Genomic DNA, 19209 nt, shown 5'->3' on the forward strand with positions numbered 1-19209 from the left:
ACAGTGCACAACTAGCATCATCACACACAGTAAGACACAGTACACAATTAGCACCACCACACACAGTAAGACACATTACACAATGTGGCATGCAAAGAGTACGTAACCTTTATTCGGCGCATGGACACACCCTCATTTACAGGCTATCTCCCCCAACCAGCGAACCACGTTGCTAAGAGTTGGTGATGGGGCCCCATCGTTCAACTAGTGACCAGGTTCTAGCCAATAAGAAGGTGGGATTGGCAATCGCAGAGGTTATGTGGATACCGCTCTCCTGTCTGCCCTTGTCATTCCCATTCTAGAGCTGGTTGAGCACGGTCTGCTATCTTGTGGCTTCTATTTCTGCCTTGCTTACCGTGACGTGCACTATACTTATTACTGTACATAGTGTACATATTACTGTTCTAAATTGGTGAAGGATAATATAAGTCTAAACTTTTTCTGTTGTGTTTCTTTTGCTCCCATTACACCTGGGATAACAGGCCTTTGAAATCCTAGGTTGTAATATGGGTAGCCTGTCCGAGAGCTGGAGCTGGACTTAGAGAAACGGTTGAGCTTAGGGTGAAGCTTGTAGCAGGAACATTGTGTAGCTTGCTGTCTCGCTTCGCTTTACAAATTTTGCGTGTCAGTTGCTTATGATCAGCCTTGCTATTGTGTGATCGTTCAACAGCTCGCTACTAGCTTGTTCAGTGTGCTCGCTTCGCTACGGTCAATCTTGTTTGCAGTCGGCTTTGCTTGTATGCGTATTCTGGAATCGTACTGTGCATAGCTAAGCGTGTTCTGCAAATTAACGTGTTACGTTGGGGTATTCGTACTGTGCATAGCGAATAACTTTTGCCACCTAGACGAGTCAGACGCCTGGTGTCGGCATATACTTTGCATAACCTACCTAAATTGTCCCTACAGCGTTGTTGGCAAATTGCTCGTTCCATTTGCTTCCTCGACTTTCCTATTCACCGGTATCCCTTAACTCGTCGCCATTATCTACATATGGGATAAGGGCGAGTTTAGCTGATCCAGGCTAAACAGCGCTCCAAGCCAGCCAGTGAAGGCCAAGTTACAGAATGCCTTTGTGAACGTTCTACAGTGTTCCGGCCGTACCTTCGGTGTTGTGAGAACTAGTTCTTAAGTAGTGAAAATTTGTTTGTCATTCCAAGACACGTGTGCTAGATGTGTTAAGTGCTGCGGGTCTGGAGTAATTAACAAGTAGTACAGTGTTGGTAACTCTCGAGACGACTGTGGGCCCAGAGAATGACCTTGAAAATCGCACTGCGACCCGCAGGCCACTACACCCATATTGCCTGTGTCTAGCGAGGTGAATATCCCTTCCTTGTCCCTTCTCTCTTATGGAATAAAGGCGGTTTCACTGACCCAAAAGTAACAGACTAACTCTTCCATCTCAAGCAGCTGAACTAAAAGTGACCTATGGATGTGAACGAAGTAAATGATGGTGAAGGCGAATTCGTACGTTTTAGAAGTAAGGGAGCTTTGAAAAAAGAAAGAGGATTTCAAAGGAGACTTGCTGCAAGAAACAACGAGAGCAACAACAACCATTGCAGAACGGTTAGGCTTGATTTCCCTGCTAACACTGAGTTTGAGGTCAAGTTTAGATGGTTTTACGAAGCTTCATTAGACAACCCAGAAAAAACCCTTCGGATTCGCTTTCGTCATGACGAGGATAATTACGTTTTTGTTACTAACGACCCAACATTCATAGAAAAACTTCTTACTCATAAATATGCTAACATCCAACTCCAAGCTGCCCCACCAAGATCACCCAAAGTACTTATTGTTATCCACAATGTCAATAAGTACATGGATCCTAAATTCCTGTTGTCAGATCAAGTTGCAAACCCTCGTCGACTTCCAAATGATCTGATATTGGCTGAGTGGATTGGTCAAGGGACTCCACCATCATATATCTACTCTCGTGCAGCGCTTAACAGGAGTTACAAAATAGCTTTGTACAAAGCACCTCACCGTAGATGCTACAAGTGTCAGCGCTGGGGTCACATTGCTTGGAAATGCTCATCTAAGTCACACTGGTGTGCAGTGTGTGCCAAGGCCCATCCTTCTCACCAGTGCTATGATATGATCAAGAAACACCAGACCGTTGCATTAGAATGTATCAATTGTAAGACTCCAGGAGTCACAGCTGCTCATGCTGACTGCAGAGCGAAAGCTGCCCACATCGCCAGCCGCAGAGCTCCCGCCTCACCCATCACCCCCCATGATGAGGCAATAGGCCTACCAGATACTTCATGTCTGAATACTGACCCTTGCCTGAACTCAGACAATATGGTTGAGCGAGTCACTCTGGGAGTACATCAACAGAGCACGATCACGTCTGCTATCAACACTAGTAATGCTGCTGGTGTTGACACCATCTGTCTGGCTGAGTCAGCTGTCAGTCAGCCACCTGACTCAGCTGATCGGGACTTCATACTTCCTGATGACGCTAGTCTTGCTGGGGTGGTACACAACATGCAGCTGCGCATAACAGTACTGGAGAAGCAACAATGGTGTTTGAAACAACAACTTGAGCACCACGAGGAAAAACTTACAGAGGTTGCAAATGAGTACATCAACCCACAGATAGTCAGCCATTATGAAAATGAGTGTGGTGATGATGAACAAACTGATGATTGCAGTGGTGTTAATAATCACAAAAACGATGAATCTGATAGTGGTGTTTACAATCACAGTGAAGATGATAAGGGCAGTGAAGGCCATCATGATAGTCAACCTGATGAGTGTAATGTATTGATAGATACTGAGTGTGGAGATGACCCGGTTGTTGATAATGGTGTATGTATCACTGGTCATAATGATGAGGGAAGTGATACATGTGATGATAGTGATGAGTGTAATAAAAGCGGAGAGTTGAGTGCGAGGGATAGTGTCACCTTCCATACATTCACAGACAAAGAGCGCAGTGACCTCTGTGTACAAAGACTCCCAAGAGGTCTCACTAATGGAAGTGCACTTAGTAGACTCATGGATAAGAATAATACTGATGATATTGATATTGATTATGTCTGTTTGTTATTTAGTAAGTTTTTTCATTTTGCTGAGAAATTGAAAACTATCCCTGGACTTTTATAATGGAACCAAACTCGTATAAACTATCCATTTTAAGTTGGAATATTGCGTCTCTTAGAAAAAGATTTTCTGACCTGCATCATAAAGTAACCACTGAATCCATTGATATTGTGTGTCTACAAGAGTGCAGAGTCCCTGAAAAATCCCAACCCCCTAAATTGCCATCGTTTGTTGCATATAACCTCAAATCTACTAATTCTTGTGTTCTATATATTAAAAAATCACTTCCCCATCAACTTCTTGCACATAAGAAAACAGAGGGGCTACAGTATCACGGTGTTAGGATTTATATTGGGAACTCTGCTCTCAACATATTTAACTTGTACGCTCCTGCTGATAAGTTTAATTACTTGGAGCTCCCAACTTGTGCTCAGTCTGAACCTACTCTCATTATTGGTGATTATAATGCAAGACACAAAAGCATTGGAAACTCTCAGTTTGGTAATCGTAATGGCAATCAACTGTTGTCACTCTTAAACAGTCATGATAATGTGCAAATTGTAGGTGACCTTGAACCCACACATATCTATGGAGGTGTCCTTGATCTGTGTCTTGGCTTCAACATTACTTCTGCCAGCTGTGAGTCTTCCATTGTAACAGATATAGCGTCTGATCATTTCCCAAGGCTAACCTCTCTAGATATTGGTAATACTATTCTCCCTGGTGGGATATTCAAACGGAAACGTCTTAATGTTTCCCCTGATCAACATGATGACTTTGTTGCACATGTGACTGACTGGTATAATTTCTATGAGTGTACCTCTGTCGAGACTTTTAACAATGACCTTGTGAGCAGTATTCAGAACTTCTTAGAGCCGCCTCTGAAACCTCCTACTACTCTAAATCCAAATGACTTCCATAATAATCATAAGTCTTATAAAAATCATACCTATTACAATGATTCTAAACTTCGAACATTGAAACGTACTGCTCGCAGACTAGGCCTAGCCTATAGAAACCATCGTACCCCTGAAATGCTGAGCCTCTTCCAAACTGCCCTTTCTGCTGCCAGAGAGCGTATGACAGAGCTGCGGCAAACAGACTGGGAACAATTTGTCAATGGACTCAATGCTCACACCCCACTTAGCCGGGCATGGAGGGACATAAATAGGATTAAGGGTAACAGAACTGGGCAGATCACACACCCTCATCCCTTGCATAGGGCGAATGAGTTAGTCAGTGCTTGGGCTGCTACATCTAGCTATGACAGTCTTCCCAGTACCACACAGGCGAAATTAATGGACAAATATGATGCAAGGGAGAGACTTGTTTGCTTTATGCTCAGCAAGGCAGATGACTGCAACATTCCTTTCACTAATTATGAACTTGATGCAGCACTAACTAAGGGCAACTCCACGTCGCCTGGTTAGGATGGTATTACTTACAACATACTCATATTGCTGTGTCGAGTACCAGGTAATCCTTTACTTGAATTATATAACATGAGTTATGTCACTGGGGAGCTCCCTAAATCATGGACCAATAGCCTCATTATTCCCATTCCAAAGCCCAATCAACAAAACTCATTTCGCCCAATATCCCTTACTAGCTGCTTGTGTAAAACATTTGAAAGGATGATTCTTAATCGTCTTATGCACAGAATTAAGGAATTCTTGTCACCCCGGTTGCATGGCTTCATGCATGGAAGGAGTGTGCATCATTGCATTACCACCTTTCTCACTCTGCACACTGACAGCTCATACACTACGTTCCTTGACCTTAAATCCGCTTTTGATGTAGCCGACAGACATGTAATCATTAGTGAACTTGCCAGAATGGATGTTGGAGGATGGCTTCTCCGCTGGATTAAAGGTTACCTGTCCAACAGAAAGTCGTCTGTGTTGTTCCAGGGACATAGAAGTGTAACTAAAGAGTTTGAATTAGGAACCCCACAGGGAGGTGTGCTTAGTCCCACCCTTTTCAACATTTTGATTAATGCCTTACTTAATGCCATGCCTAGCCAGCCCCATCATTATATGGTTAGTTTTGCTGATGACATAATGATTCACACTACCGGATTCTCCAACACCCAAAACATTCTTAATCATGTTTTAGCCTCGTGTCAGGACCTGGGGTTAATAATCTCAGGGGATAAAACAAAGATACTCAACAGGCGTCCTCCTCGGCAGAGAGGCACAGTTCGTCAGATCCAGTTGCATGATGGGTCTCTTCTAGAATATGTAAGCAGATACAGGTATCTAGGCTTTGAGGTTCCACTACTTGGACCTGTTGTAACGAGACTTTGTCGCCAATACAAAGACAAAGAAAGGCTGAGAGCACTTAGAGTTGTGGCAGGTTTTCATCCCAGGTATGGTGCTAATGTTAAAATTGTGAAAATGATGTATCTTGCTTATATTAGATCATTGGTTGATTATGCAGCGCCACTACTTGCACTCGTGTCTGACTGGAAGCTTTGAGGGCTGGAAAAACTGCAAAACGAAGCAATGAGGATCATCCTAGGATGCCCTCGTACTGCCAAAATTTTAAATATGCGGAAAGAACTTAATATTCCAAGCATTAGAGATCGTGTTACTGAAAGAAATATCCTTATTGGGGTCAATATGCTTAGGCTAGCCCATTCAAACCCCTGCACAGAAGCCCTCCAAACTTTCCTCAGCACTGGTGAACATCCTTCCAGATGGATCGAAAAAACTGGAACCGACCTCCGCATGAACCAGCTACATGATCTATATCAAGTTGGACAACAGAGACATTTCCCTGCTCCATGGGATATTACCCCATTCCAAACTACCATTCCTCCATTTCCCCCCAAAACTCTTCTTAAATCACAACCAAAGCTTCGTCTTGAAGCCAAACATGATGCCTTAAGCTGTATTGATAACTTAGTCACACAGAACAATCTTTCACAAATTATTTACGTCGATGGTTCTGTTCACCAGTCCACTGGTGCAGCTGGTAGTGCTGCTGTTGTCACACAGAGTGATGGCTCTCATAAAGAAATTGGAGCACGCATCAATAACTGGGCCTCTACCCTTCAAACAGAACTGTTTGCCATACTCCTTGCACTCAAATGTGTCCATGTATCTAAGGTTGACACTTTAATTGTAACTGATTCTCTGTCATCCATAAATGCTCTCAACTCATTAAGTATAAATTGTGGCATGCTTGTGTCAGAAGCCAGACATAGATATGGTAAGATTGTGGACAGTGGAGTCAGAGTGCACATGCTGTGGATTCCATCTCACATTGGTCTTCAGATGCATGATAGAACTGATAAATTGGCTAAGCTGTATGCTTTCAAAGAGGGGGTAGATTACAATCTTGGGTTGTCATTTAGCAGTTTGAGAACAATAATACGAAAAGAACTTCAAATGAACTTTATTGACTTAAGACTTAGGGAGATTGACACAAGTCAGTCCATCTATCATCATTCCATCATGCAGGAGGAGCCACATGTCTATGGTGCATCCAACAAAATAAGCAGACTCTTGGATGTCACTACTGCCCGGCTCCGGCTGGGTTACAAGTATCTTTGGCAGGTTAAATCACCACCACCAGATGTAGACCAAACGAAATGTAAACTTTGCCAGATGGATTATTGTCACACCTTGCGTCATTATGTACTGGAGTGTGATAAAATTAATGAATTTAGAAACAACTCACTCAGAAGTGTTCAAGAAATGGCTAAGTATTTTATCCACAGTGGTATATTGCAGACCATTCTGGAGAAATACCCTGACTTTGCTAGCTGTAAATAAAGCATTACCACATGTGTGCATGTGTGCATGTGTGTGTGTGTGTGTGTGTGTGTGTGTGTGTGTGTGTGTGTGTGTGTGTGTGTGTGTGTGTGTGTGTGTGGGTGTGTGTGAGGGTGTGTGTGTGTGTGTGTGTGTGTGTGTGTGTGTGTGTGTGTGTGTGTGTGTGTGTGTGGGTGTGTGTGAGGGTGTGTGTGCAGGTGTGTGTGAGGGTGTGTGTGTGTGTGTGCGTGTGTGTGTGTGTGTGTGTGTGCGTGTGTGGGTGTGTGTGTGCGTGTGTGGGTGTGTGGGTGTGTGTGTGTGTGTGTGGGTGTGTGTGTGTGGGTGTGTGTGAGGGTGTGTGTGTGGGTGTGTGTGAGGGTGTGTGTGTGTGTGTGGGTGTGTGTGTGTGGGTGTGCGTCCTTGTGTGTATGCATATATTTGTACGCTCGTGTGCACATGTCCGTGCGTGCGCCCTCGTGTGTGTATGTGCGCGCGCGCGCTAGTGTGGGTGTATGATCCACTTAATATTTGTATTTATAACTCATTACAATTGTGACCAGGTGTGGACGTATCAGTGGTTCATTACTTTGTAATTTGTTCATGACTGTAACCATGTATAGGAGTGAAGCTGATTCATTACCTCTGTAACTTGCCATGATTAGTGACCAGATCTACCTGGAGTTCATTACCTTTGTAACTAGTTCAGCTGTCATAACTTTGGGGTCCAGTCACTGGACCCATTATGTACCTTTGTAATCTTTTGACTACCGCCCACAGGATGGGTATGGGGTGCATAAAGATATTAAACTAAAGTGTGTGTGTGTGTGTTGTGTGTGTGTGTGTGTGTGTGTGTGTGTGTGTGTGTGTGTGTGTGTGTGTGTGTGTGTGTGTGTGTGTGTGTGTGGTGTGTGTGACTCAACAATCAATATTTGCACCAATAACTCATTACAGTTGTGACCGGGTGTGGAAGTGTGAATTGCTCATTACTCTATAATTTGTTCATGATTGTAGCCAAAGTATAAACGTAAGTAACCATTCTACAGAATTCATTACCTTTGTAACTTGTGAGCTCATTACCTTTGTACCTAGTTCAGCTATCAAAACTTTGGGGGCCCAGTCCCTGGACCCATTACGTACCTCTGTAATCTGTAAATACCTTTGTAACTTTTCATGATTGTGACCAGACTTACCTGGAGTTCATTACCTTTGTAAATTGTGAGTTCATTACCTTTGTAAATTGTGAGTTCATTACCTTTGTAAATTGTGAGTTCATTACCTCTGTAACTTGCTCAGCTATCAAAACTTTGGAGTCCAGTCCCTGGACCAATTATGTACCTCTGTAATCTTTTGACTACCGCCCACAGGATGGGTATGGGGTGCATAATAAACATATTAAACTAACTAACTAAACCATTGGCATTCCCTATAAACGCACTCTTACAGCTGCGCAACTGCGTTCACTTATTGCTGACAAACTTATTGAAGAAGAGATGGCACATCAAACTCCTCCCTCTACGGGAGCTAGGGAAAAAACTCCTATGTTCTCGCATGAGGAAGATGATACACCTACGGAGCAAGATGGTCAGTATAGTGCAGCTGGGTTGTCTCGAGGTGAATCAGCGTCCTTGGCACTTGAGCTGGCAAAAATCACGCTGGAGCAAACTAGGGAACAGAGAGCATTCGCAAGGGAAGAATTTGATAGGGAAAGAGAAAGGAGGCAGTTTTCGCATTCTGTAAACGATTTCAGTTTACAAAAAGCAGTACAGCTTGTTCCCCGCTTCAATGAGGCCGAACCAGAGCAATTTTTCGAAAGCTTCGAAAATCAGGCTCGAGCCTTGAGGTGGCCGGAACAGCACTGGGCAGCATTGGTTCATACAGCATTATTGGGTAAGGCACAGGAATTTACGTCGGTATTAACTGACGCTGAATTCTCTGATTATCAAATAGTGAAGACCACAGTGTTGGGAGCATATACATGTATCCCAGCTAAATATCGTAAGACCTTCAAATTGAACAGGCGGCAGCTTGGTCAATCCCTGGTGGACTTTGTGAGACAGCAAACCAAAGCTTTTACCAGCTGGTATAAAGCGAGTGGTGTCTCTAACTTTGAGGAGCTGGTGCAGCTTATTCTGATTGATAACCTGCTGGAGTCTGTGGGACACGAGGTTCGTGTCTTTCTGCAGGATCGTGACTTAACCACTGCATTGGAGGCAGCCAGGTGGGCTGATACCTTCGAAACGAACCGCTCCTTGTCCGAGCGGTCCCGTCTCTCTTTTCAACAGTCTGGCGTGAGCAGAGATCGACAACATTGGAGAATGAAGTGCCAGCCGGAGGGAGAGCGTCTACGTCATCCAAATAAGTCACCTGGTGAGCCACGCTTCTCAACATATGGTCCCCCTGCGGAGAGGCAAACTACTTATGGAGCATCTCGACAACAATATCCAGAGAGGCACCAGCCAGAACGACACCACTTGCAACGTCATCAGGGAGTAAAGGGCAAGCCTGTCGTCTGCTTCAGGTGTAATAAAGTAGGTCACATCAGTTCCAACTGCCCCCAAAAACCTCAACCCATCGGGAAAATCTCTAATATCCCTAGTAACATGTCCCCTAGAGAAGTAGAAAAAGGTATGGCCCCTTATTATTGCGAAAGTCTTATTTCCCTTCAGGAAAACTCAGAACCAACTAAAGTAAATGCCTTTAGAGATACTGGAGCTTATTGCTCACTTGTCAGAGAAGGAATATTACCCCTTTCAGAGAATACTTCTTTGAATTCCTCAGTTTTATTGGAAGCATTTGGAGGAGCTATATATTCTGTTCCTTTGCATAAAATTTATGTACAGTGCAAATATTACACTGGGTACTTGACTGTAGGTGTCTCAAAAGGATTTCCCATGAAAAATGCCATGTTATTACTGGGTAATAACATTACTACTGTTAGTTCGTGTCCTGAACCTATAATGATTAATGCTTCTCCAGTGTTGGCCATAACTCGGGCAACATCCCAAGGGTTGTCTGGAGAGAATGTTGACCTATCCTTGGACGACTCCAATCTCGGAATAGCCACGTTGTTTTATGAGACACACCGGCCGGAGTCTCGTAAATCAAGTGAACAGACCCCGATCAAGCCTTCCTATTCCCAGGTTGCAGGATTGCCAGATGTCTCTGTTTCCATGCCCGAGGGACTGTCCTTCCGGGAGGAACAACGAAAGGACCCTTCTTTAAAATTCGCTTTTCAGGCAGCCATGGGTAAATTCTCTTTGGGTCATCCAGTCAACTATGAAGTTAAAAATGATTATTTGGTCTGCACTGAGACTGGTAAGGAGATAGAGGGCCGGCAATTATACAACAGGTTAGTGGTTCCAACCAAGTATAGACCTCAGATATTAAATATAGCTCATAATACGTCATTAGGAGGTCACTTAGGAATTACAAAAACCTTGTATAGAATCACAAAAGAATTTTATTGGCCAAAATTAAAGAAAGATGTGAAGAATAATATTAGGTGTTGCCGAGAATGTCAGCAAGTTGGAAAACCTGGACATTCCATTAAACCTGCACCTCTCCAACCCATACCTGCTGATGGAGAACCTTTTGCAGATTTAATTATAGATTGTGTAGGTCCACTACCTAAGTCAAAGTCTGGAAACCAGTATTTATTTACAATTATGGATAAAGTAACCAGATATCCTGAAGCAATCCCTATGCGTAGTATCAATACTAAAGCTATTCTCAAAGCTTTAACAAAATTCATTTCTTGTTTTGGCATTCCTAAAACTATACAAAGTGATCAAGGTACTAACTTCACTGCCAAAGCATTTAGGGAAGTATTAACTAGGTTAGGGATAATTCACAACTTATCCACTGCCTATCACCCTCAGTCCCAAGGCGCCTTGGAAAGATTCCACCAAACATTAAAAACAATGATGAGAAGTTTTTGCATGCACTTTCCGACAGATTGGGATGAATCTCTACCGTTGTTGCTGTTCTCAGTACGAGAGACGGTGCAAGAGTCTACAGGGTATAGTCCGTTTGAGCTGATCTTTGGGCACAATGTACGAGGTCCTCTTCGGGTGCTCAAAGAAGGATGGATGGGAGAAGACGTAAGCTCAGCACTCTACAACCCGTCTTCAAGGTTGCAGGTGGCACGTGAGTTAGCCAAGGCTAACCTAAAGACAGCTCAAAGTAAGATGAAACAGAGGTATGACAGAAGTGCACAATTCCGCTCCTTCCATCCAGGAGACAAGGTGTTGGTGCAGGAACCTATACCTGGCCACACCTTGAAAGCTAGATTTACGGGACCTATGCAGATTGTAAGTAGATTATCTGATGTAAATTATGTGGTAGCTCCCATTGATAAGACCTCAAAAACAAAAACTTACCACATTAATCAAATCAAGGCCTTTCATACACCAGATAAAGTCCCAGTAATGACTCTGTCCTCTACCTCTGAGGACGACTCTGACTCTTTGCACTCTATCTCTGAAATTAATACTAAACTTTCAAATTCTGTCCTCAAGGATCCTAGCCCGTTAATGGATGGATTATCTGAAATACAAGCAACCAATTTAACTGAGCTTCTACAGTCATATCCTAATATTTTTTCGGATGTGCCGAAAAAATGTACGTTAGGTTACCATGATGTAGATGTGGGAAAATCTAAACCAATTAAACTCTCCCCCTACAGAGCTAATCCTGAAAAGCAAGGGCTACTTCAGCAGGAAGTAGACTTCTTGTTAGAACATGGTTTAGTGGAGGAGTCATCTAGTCCATGGGCTTCACCGTGCATCCTAGTAAAAAAGGCTGATGGAGGGTTTCGTATGTGCACAGACTACCCTAAAGTGAACGAGGTCACAATTACAGATGCTTACCCTCTTCCTCGTCTGGATGACGTAATTGACTTTGTGGGTAAGGCTACTTTTGTGTCCAAATTAGATCTCCTTAAAGGTTACTATCAGGTACCTTTGACAGATAAGGCGAAGGAAATCTCTGCCTTCGTAATTCCAGGAGGTCATTATCAATACACAGTTACCCCCTTCGGAATGAAAAATTCCCCCTCTTCATTCCAGAAACTTATCCATCAGGCTATTAAAGGACTTGAAGGCACGGCAGCGTACCTAGATGATATTGTTATGGTGTCTGATACTTGGGATCAACACCTACTTAGACTTAAGGCTCTGTTTGAGACCTTTAAGAGTTCCCATTTAACAGTTAATTTATCTAAATCATCCTTTGGCCAGGCCACTGTCACTTTTCTAGGCCATGAAGTAGGTAGTGGTAATGTTGCACCTAAACTTGCTAAAGTTCTTTCGATTAAAGATTATCCAGTTCCTCATGATAGGAAATCTCTTCAACGTTTCCTAGGCATGATAGGATTTTACAGAAGATTCTGTAAGAATTTCTCAGATATTGTAGCCCCTCTTACCTCTCTTACCAGTCATAAAGTTCCATTTAATTGGACGTCAGATTGTAACACTGCTTTTAATAAAGCAAAAAGATTATTGTGCTCTGCACCCATTCTCCTGTCTCCAGACTTCTCCAAACCTTTTTCATTACAGGTTGATGCTTGTGAGTCTGGGGTTGGGGCGGTACTATTACAAATCGGGAACAAGAAGCTGCAGCCAGTCGCATACTTTTCAGCCAAGTTCCAGCCACATCAGAGAGCTTACTCTACCATTGAAAAAGAAGCCCTCGCGCTGGTACTGGCTTTGGAGCATTTCGATGTTTATGTGGGCCAGACATCGCAGGTGGTCACAGTCTACAGTGATCACAACCCGTTAGTCTATCTCCAAGCCATGAAGAATCACAACGCAAGGCTTATGCGTTGGACGCTCAGGCTGCAGCCCTACAACATAAAAAATAAATATATTGCCGGCAAAGAAAATGTGTTGGCAGACTCTTTGTCAAGAGTCTAGTTTAATATTTTATTTAGGTTAGGATGTATTTGTGGTAACCCCCTTTCAAGCTCTTTTTTTTATCCCCTGATGTGGGTTTTTTTTTTAGTGAGGGGATGCGGGCTACCGTCCGCCTGTATCTTGGACCTATGCTAGCCTGTCTGACTGCTGTCTCACTCTAAGTTTAGGGTTTGGCTTTTGGTCACTAGGAAAGCTGAGCTCTATCTAAGAGTTGGATGGTGGAGAGGATAGGCGGTCCCATTATTTTGTGCCATGGCGGCACGGTTACCACTGGGAGGTGGCAGCCTAATCCTGAGCCTTCTCGGGGGTGGGGGTGTGGCATGCAAAGAGTACGTAACCTTTATTCGGCGCATGGACACACCCTCATTTACAGGCTATCTCCCCCAACCAGCGAACCAGGTTGCTAAGAGTTGGTGATGGGGCCCCATCGTTCAACTAGTGACCAGGTTCTGGCCAATAAGAAGGTGGGATTGGCAATCGCAGAGGTTATGTGGATACCGCTCTCCTGTCTGCCCTTGTCATTCCCATTCTAGAGCTGGTTGAGCACGGTCTGCTATCTTGTGGCTTCTATTTCTGCCTTGCTTACCGTGACGTGCACTATACTTATTACTGTACATAGTGTACATATTGCTGTTCTAAATTGGTGAAGGATAATATAAGTCTAAACTTTTTCTGCTGTGTTTCTTTTGCTCCCATTACACCTGGGATAACAGGCCTTTGAAATCCTAGGTTGTAATACACAACTAGCACCACCACACACAGTAAGACACAGTACATAACTAGCACGACCACACACAGTAAGACACAGTACAAAACTAGCATCATCACACGGAGTAACACACAGTACACAACTAGCATCATCACACACATTAAAACACAGTGCAAAACTAGCATCATCACACACAGTAAGACAGAGTAAACAACTAGCATCATCACACACAGTAAGACACAGTACACAACTAGCATCATCACTCACAGTAAGACACAGTACACAACTAGCATCATCATACACACAGTAAGACACAGTACACAACTTGCATAATCACACACATTAAGACTAAGTACAAAACTAGCATCATCACTCACAGTAAGACACAGTACACAACTAGCATCATCATACACTGTAAGACAAAGTACACAACTAGCATCATCACACACAGTAAGACACAGTACACAACTAGCATCATCACTCACAGTAAGACACAGTACACAACTAGCATCATCACACACACAGTAAGACAACAGTACACAACTAGCGTCATCACACACAGTAAGACACAGTACACAATTAGCATCATCTCTCACAGTAAGACGCAGTACACACCTAGCATCATCACACACAAAGTAACACACAGTACACAACTAGCGTCATCACACACAGTAAGACACAGTAAACAATTAGCATCATCACACAGAGTAACACGCAGTACACAACTAGCGTCATCACACACAGTAAGACACAGTACACAACTAGCATCATCACACACAGTAAGACACAGTGCACAACTAGCACCACCACACACACAGTAAGACACAGTACACAACTAGCATCATCACACACAGTAAGACGCAGTACACAACTAGCATCATCACACACAGTAAGACGCAGTACACAACTAGCATCATCACACACAGTAAGACACAGTACACAATTAGCATCATCTCTCACAGTAAGACACAGTACACAACTAGCATCATCACACACAGTAAGACACAGTGCACAACTAGCACCACCACACACACAGTAAGACACAGTACACAACTAGCACCAACACACACACAGTAAGACACAGTACACAACTAGCATCATTACTCACAGTAAGAATGTTTACACAACTAGCACCACCACACACAGTAAGACACAGTACACAACTAGCATCATCACTCACAGTAAGACACAGTACACAACTAGCACCACCACACACACAGTAAGACACAGTACACAACTAGCATCATTACTCACAGTAAGACACATTACACAACTAGCATCATCACACACAGTAATACACAGTACACAACTAGCATCATCACTCACAGTAAGACACAGAACACAACTAGCACCACGACACACACAGTAAGACACAGTACACGACTAGCATCATTACACACAGTAAGACACAATACACAAATAGCACCACCACACACAGTAAGACACAGTACACAACTAGCACCACCACACACACAGTAAGACACAGTACACAATTAGCACCACCACACACAATAAGACACAGTACACAACTAGCACCACCACACACACAGTTAGACACAGTACACAACTAGCACCACCACACACACAATAAGACACAGTACACAACTAGCATCATCACACACAGTAAGACACAGTACACAACTAGCATCACACACACAGTAAGACACAGTACACAACTAGCATCATCACACACAGTAAGATACAGTGCAATACTAGCATCATCACACACAGTAAGACACAGTACACAAATAGCATCACACACACAGTAAGACACAGTACACAACTATTACAACCACACGCAGTAAGACACAGAACACAAATAGCACCACCACACACAGTAAGACACAGTACACAACTAGCATCATCACACACAGTAAGACACAGAACACAACTAGCATCATCACACACAGTAAGACACACTACGCAACTAGCATCATCACACACAGTAAGACACAGTACTCAACTAGCACCACCACACACACAGTAAGACACAGTACACAACTAGCATCATTACACACAGTAAGACACAGTACACAAATAGCACCACCACACAGTAAGACACAGTACACAACTAGCACCACCACACACACAGTAAGACACAGTACACAATTAGCACCACCACACTCAGTAAGACACAGTACACAACTAGCACCACCACACAAACAGTAAGACACAATACACATCTAGCATCATCACACACAGTAAGACACAGTACACAACTAGCATCACACACACAGTAAGACACAGTACACAACTATTACAACCACACGCAGTAAGACACAGAACACAAATAGCACCACCACACTCAGTAAGACACAGTACACAACTAGCATCATCACACACAGTAAGACACAGAACACAACTAGCATCATCACACACAGTAAGACACAGTACACAACTAGCATCATCACACACAGTAAGACACAGTACACAACTAGCATCACACACACAGTAAGACACAGTACACAACTATTACAACCACACGCAGTAAGACACAGAACACAAATAGCACCACCACACTCAGTAAGACACAGTACACAACTAGCATCATCACACACAGTAAGACACAGAACACAACTAGCATCATCACACACAGTAAGACACAGTACACAACTAGCATCATCACACACAGTAAGACACAGTACACAACTAGCACCACCACACACACAGTAAGACACAGTACACAACTAGCATCATTACACACAGTAAGACACAGTACACAAATAGCACCACCACACAGTAAGACACAGTACACAACTAGCACCACCACACACACAGTAAGACACAGTACACAACTAGCACCACCACACACAGTAAGACACAGTACACAACTAGCACCACCACACACACAGTAAGACACAGTACACAACTAGCATCATCACACACAGTAAGACACAGTACACAACTAGCATCACACACACAGTAAGACACAGTACACAACTAGCATCATCACACACAGTAAGACACAGTGCAAAACTAGCATCATCACACACAGTAAGACACAATGCACAACTAGCACCACCACACACAGTAAGACACAGCACACAACTATTACAACCACACACAGTAAGACACACTACATAAATAGCACCACCACACACAGTAAGACACAGTATACAACTAGCATCACCACACACAGTAAGACACAGTGCACAACTAGCATCATCACACACAGTAAGACATAGTACACAATTAGCACCACCACACACAGTAAGACACAGTACACAACTAGCACCACCACACACAGTAAGACACAGTGCAAAACTAGCATCATCGCACACAGTAAGACACAGTACACAATTAGCACCACCACTCACAGTAAGACTCAGTACACAACTAGCACAACCACACACACAGTAAGCCACAGTACACAACTAGCACCACCACACACACAGTAAGACAGAGTACACAACTAGCATCATCACACACAGTAAGACACAGTACACAACTAGCATCACACACTCAGTAAGACACAGTACACAACTAGCATCATCACACACAGTAAGACACAGTGCAAAACTAGCATCATCACACACAGTAAGACACAGTACACAACTAGCATCATCACACACACAGTAAGACACAGTACACAACTAGCACCACCACACACAGTAAGACACAGTTCACAACTAGCATCATCACACACACAGTAAGACACAGTACACAACTAGTATCATCACACACAGTAAGACACAGTACACAACTAGCACCACCATACACAGTAAGACACAGTACACAACTAGCATCATCACACACAGTAAGACACAGTACACAACTAGCACCACCACACACACAGTAAGACACAGTACACAACTAGCATCATCACACACAGTAAGACACAGTACAAAACTAGCACCACCACACACACAGAAAGACACAGTACACAACTCGCATCATCACACACAGTAAGACACAGAACACAACTAGCATCATCACACACAGTAAGACACAGTACACAACTAGTATCATCACACACAGAAAGACACAGTACACAACTAGCATCATCAAACACAGTAAGACACAGTGCACAACTAGCATCATCACACACAGTAAGACACAGTAAACAACTAGCATCATCACGCACAGTAAGACACAGTACACAAATAGCACCACCACACACAGTAAGACACAGTACACAACTAGCACCACCACACACAGTAAGACACAGTGCAAAACTAGCATCATCACACACAGTAAGACACAGTACACAACTAGCATCATCACACACAGTAAGACACAGTACACAACTAGCATCATCACACGGAGTAACACACAGTACACAACTAGCATCATCACACACATTAAAACACAGTGCACAACTAGCATCATCACACACAGTAAGACAGAGTAAACAACTAGCATCATTTGTAGATGAATGGTTCAGTGAACCGACATGTTGATAAATTAGACACATATACAACTCTTGGGAATCTTCATTGAGGAGACGTTTCGCCACACAGTGGCTTCATCAGTCCATACGAAGGAGAAACTTGAAGAACAGGAGGAGAATGAGGTAATCAGTCCCTCAACCTTGAGTCGATGTGTTCAGTCCATCAATCTTGAATAGAATCAAGATTGATGGACTGAACACATCGACTCAAGGTTGAGGGACTGATTACCTCATTCTCCTCCTGTTCTTCAAGTTTCTCCTTCGTATGGACTGATGAAGCCACTGTGTGGCGAAACGTCTCCTCAATGAAGATTCCCAAGAGTTGTATATGTGTCTAGTTTATCAACTAGCATCATCACACACAGTAAGACACAGTACATAACTAGCACCATCACACACAGTACAGAACTAGCACTATCACACACAGTAGGTCACAGTACACGACTAGCATCATCACACACAGTAAGACACAGTACACAACTAACACCACCACACACAGAAAGACACAATACACAACTAGCACCACCACACACAGTAAGACACAGTACACAACTAGCACCACCGCACACAGTAAGACACAGTACACAACTAGCATCATCACACGCAGTAGGACACAGTACACAACTAGCACCACCACACACAGTAAGACTCAGTGCACAACTAGCATCATCACTCACAGTAAGATGCAGTACACAACTAGCACCACCACACACAGTAGGACACAGTACACAACTAGCATCATCACACACAGTAAGACACAGTACACAACTAGCACCACCACACACAGTAAGACACAGTAGACAACTTGCACCACCACACACAGTAAGACACAGTACACAACTAGCATCATCACACGCAGTAAGACAGAGTACATAACTAGCACCATCACACACAGTACAGAACTAGCACTATCACACACAGTAAGACACAGTACACAACTAGCACCACCACACACAGTAAGACACAGTACGCAACTAGCACCACCTCACACAGTAAGACACAGTACACAACTAGCACCACCACACACAGTAAGACACAGTACACAACTAGCACCATCACACACAGTAAGACACAGCACACAACTAGCACCACCACACACAGTAAGACACAGTACACAACTAGCACCATCACACACAGTAAGACACAGCACACAACTAGTACCACCACACACAGTAAGACACAGCACACAACTAGCACCATCACACACAGTAAGACACAGCACACAACTAGCACCACCACACACAGTAAGACACAGCACACAACTAGCACCATCACACACAGTAAGACACAGCACACAACTAGCACCACCACACACAGTAAGACACAGCACACAACTAGCACCACCACACACAGTAAGACACGTGGGCGCCTAGCAAACCTCAGAACATAATTCCGACA

The sequence above is a fragment of the Cherax quadricarinatus genome, unplaced genomic scaffold (assembly GCF_038502225.1).
Source record: "Cherax quadricarinatus isolate ZL_2023a unplaced genomic scaffold, ASM3850222v1 Contig2340, whole genome shotgun sequence".
Classification (NCBI taxonomy): Eukaryota; Metazoa; Arthropoda; class Malacostraca; order Decapoda; family Parastacidae; genus Cherax; species Cherax quadricarinatus.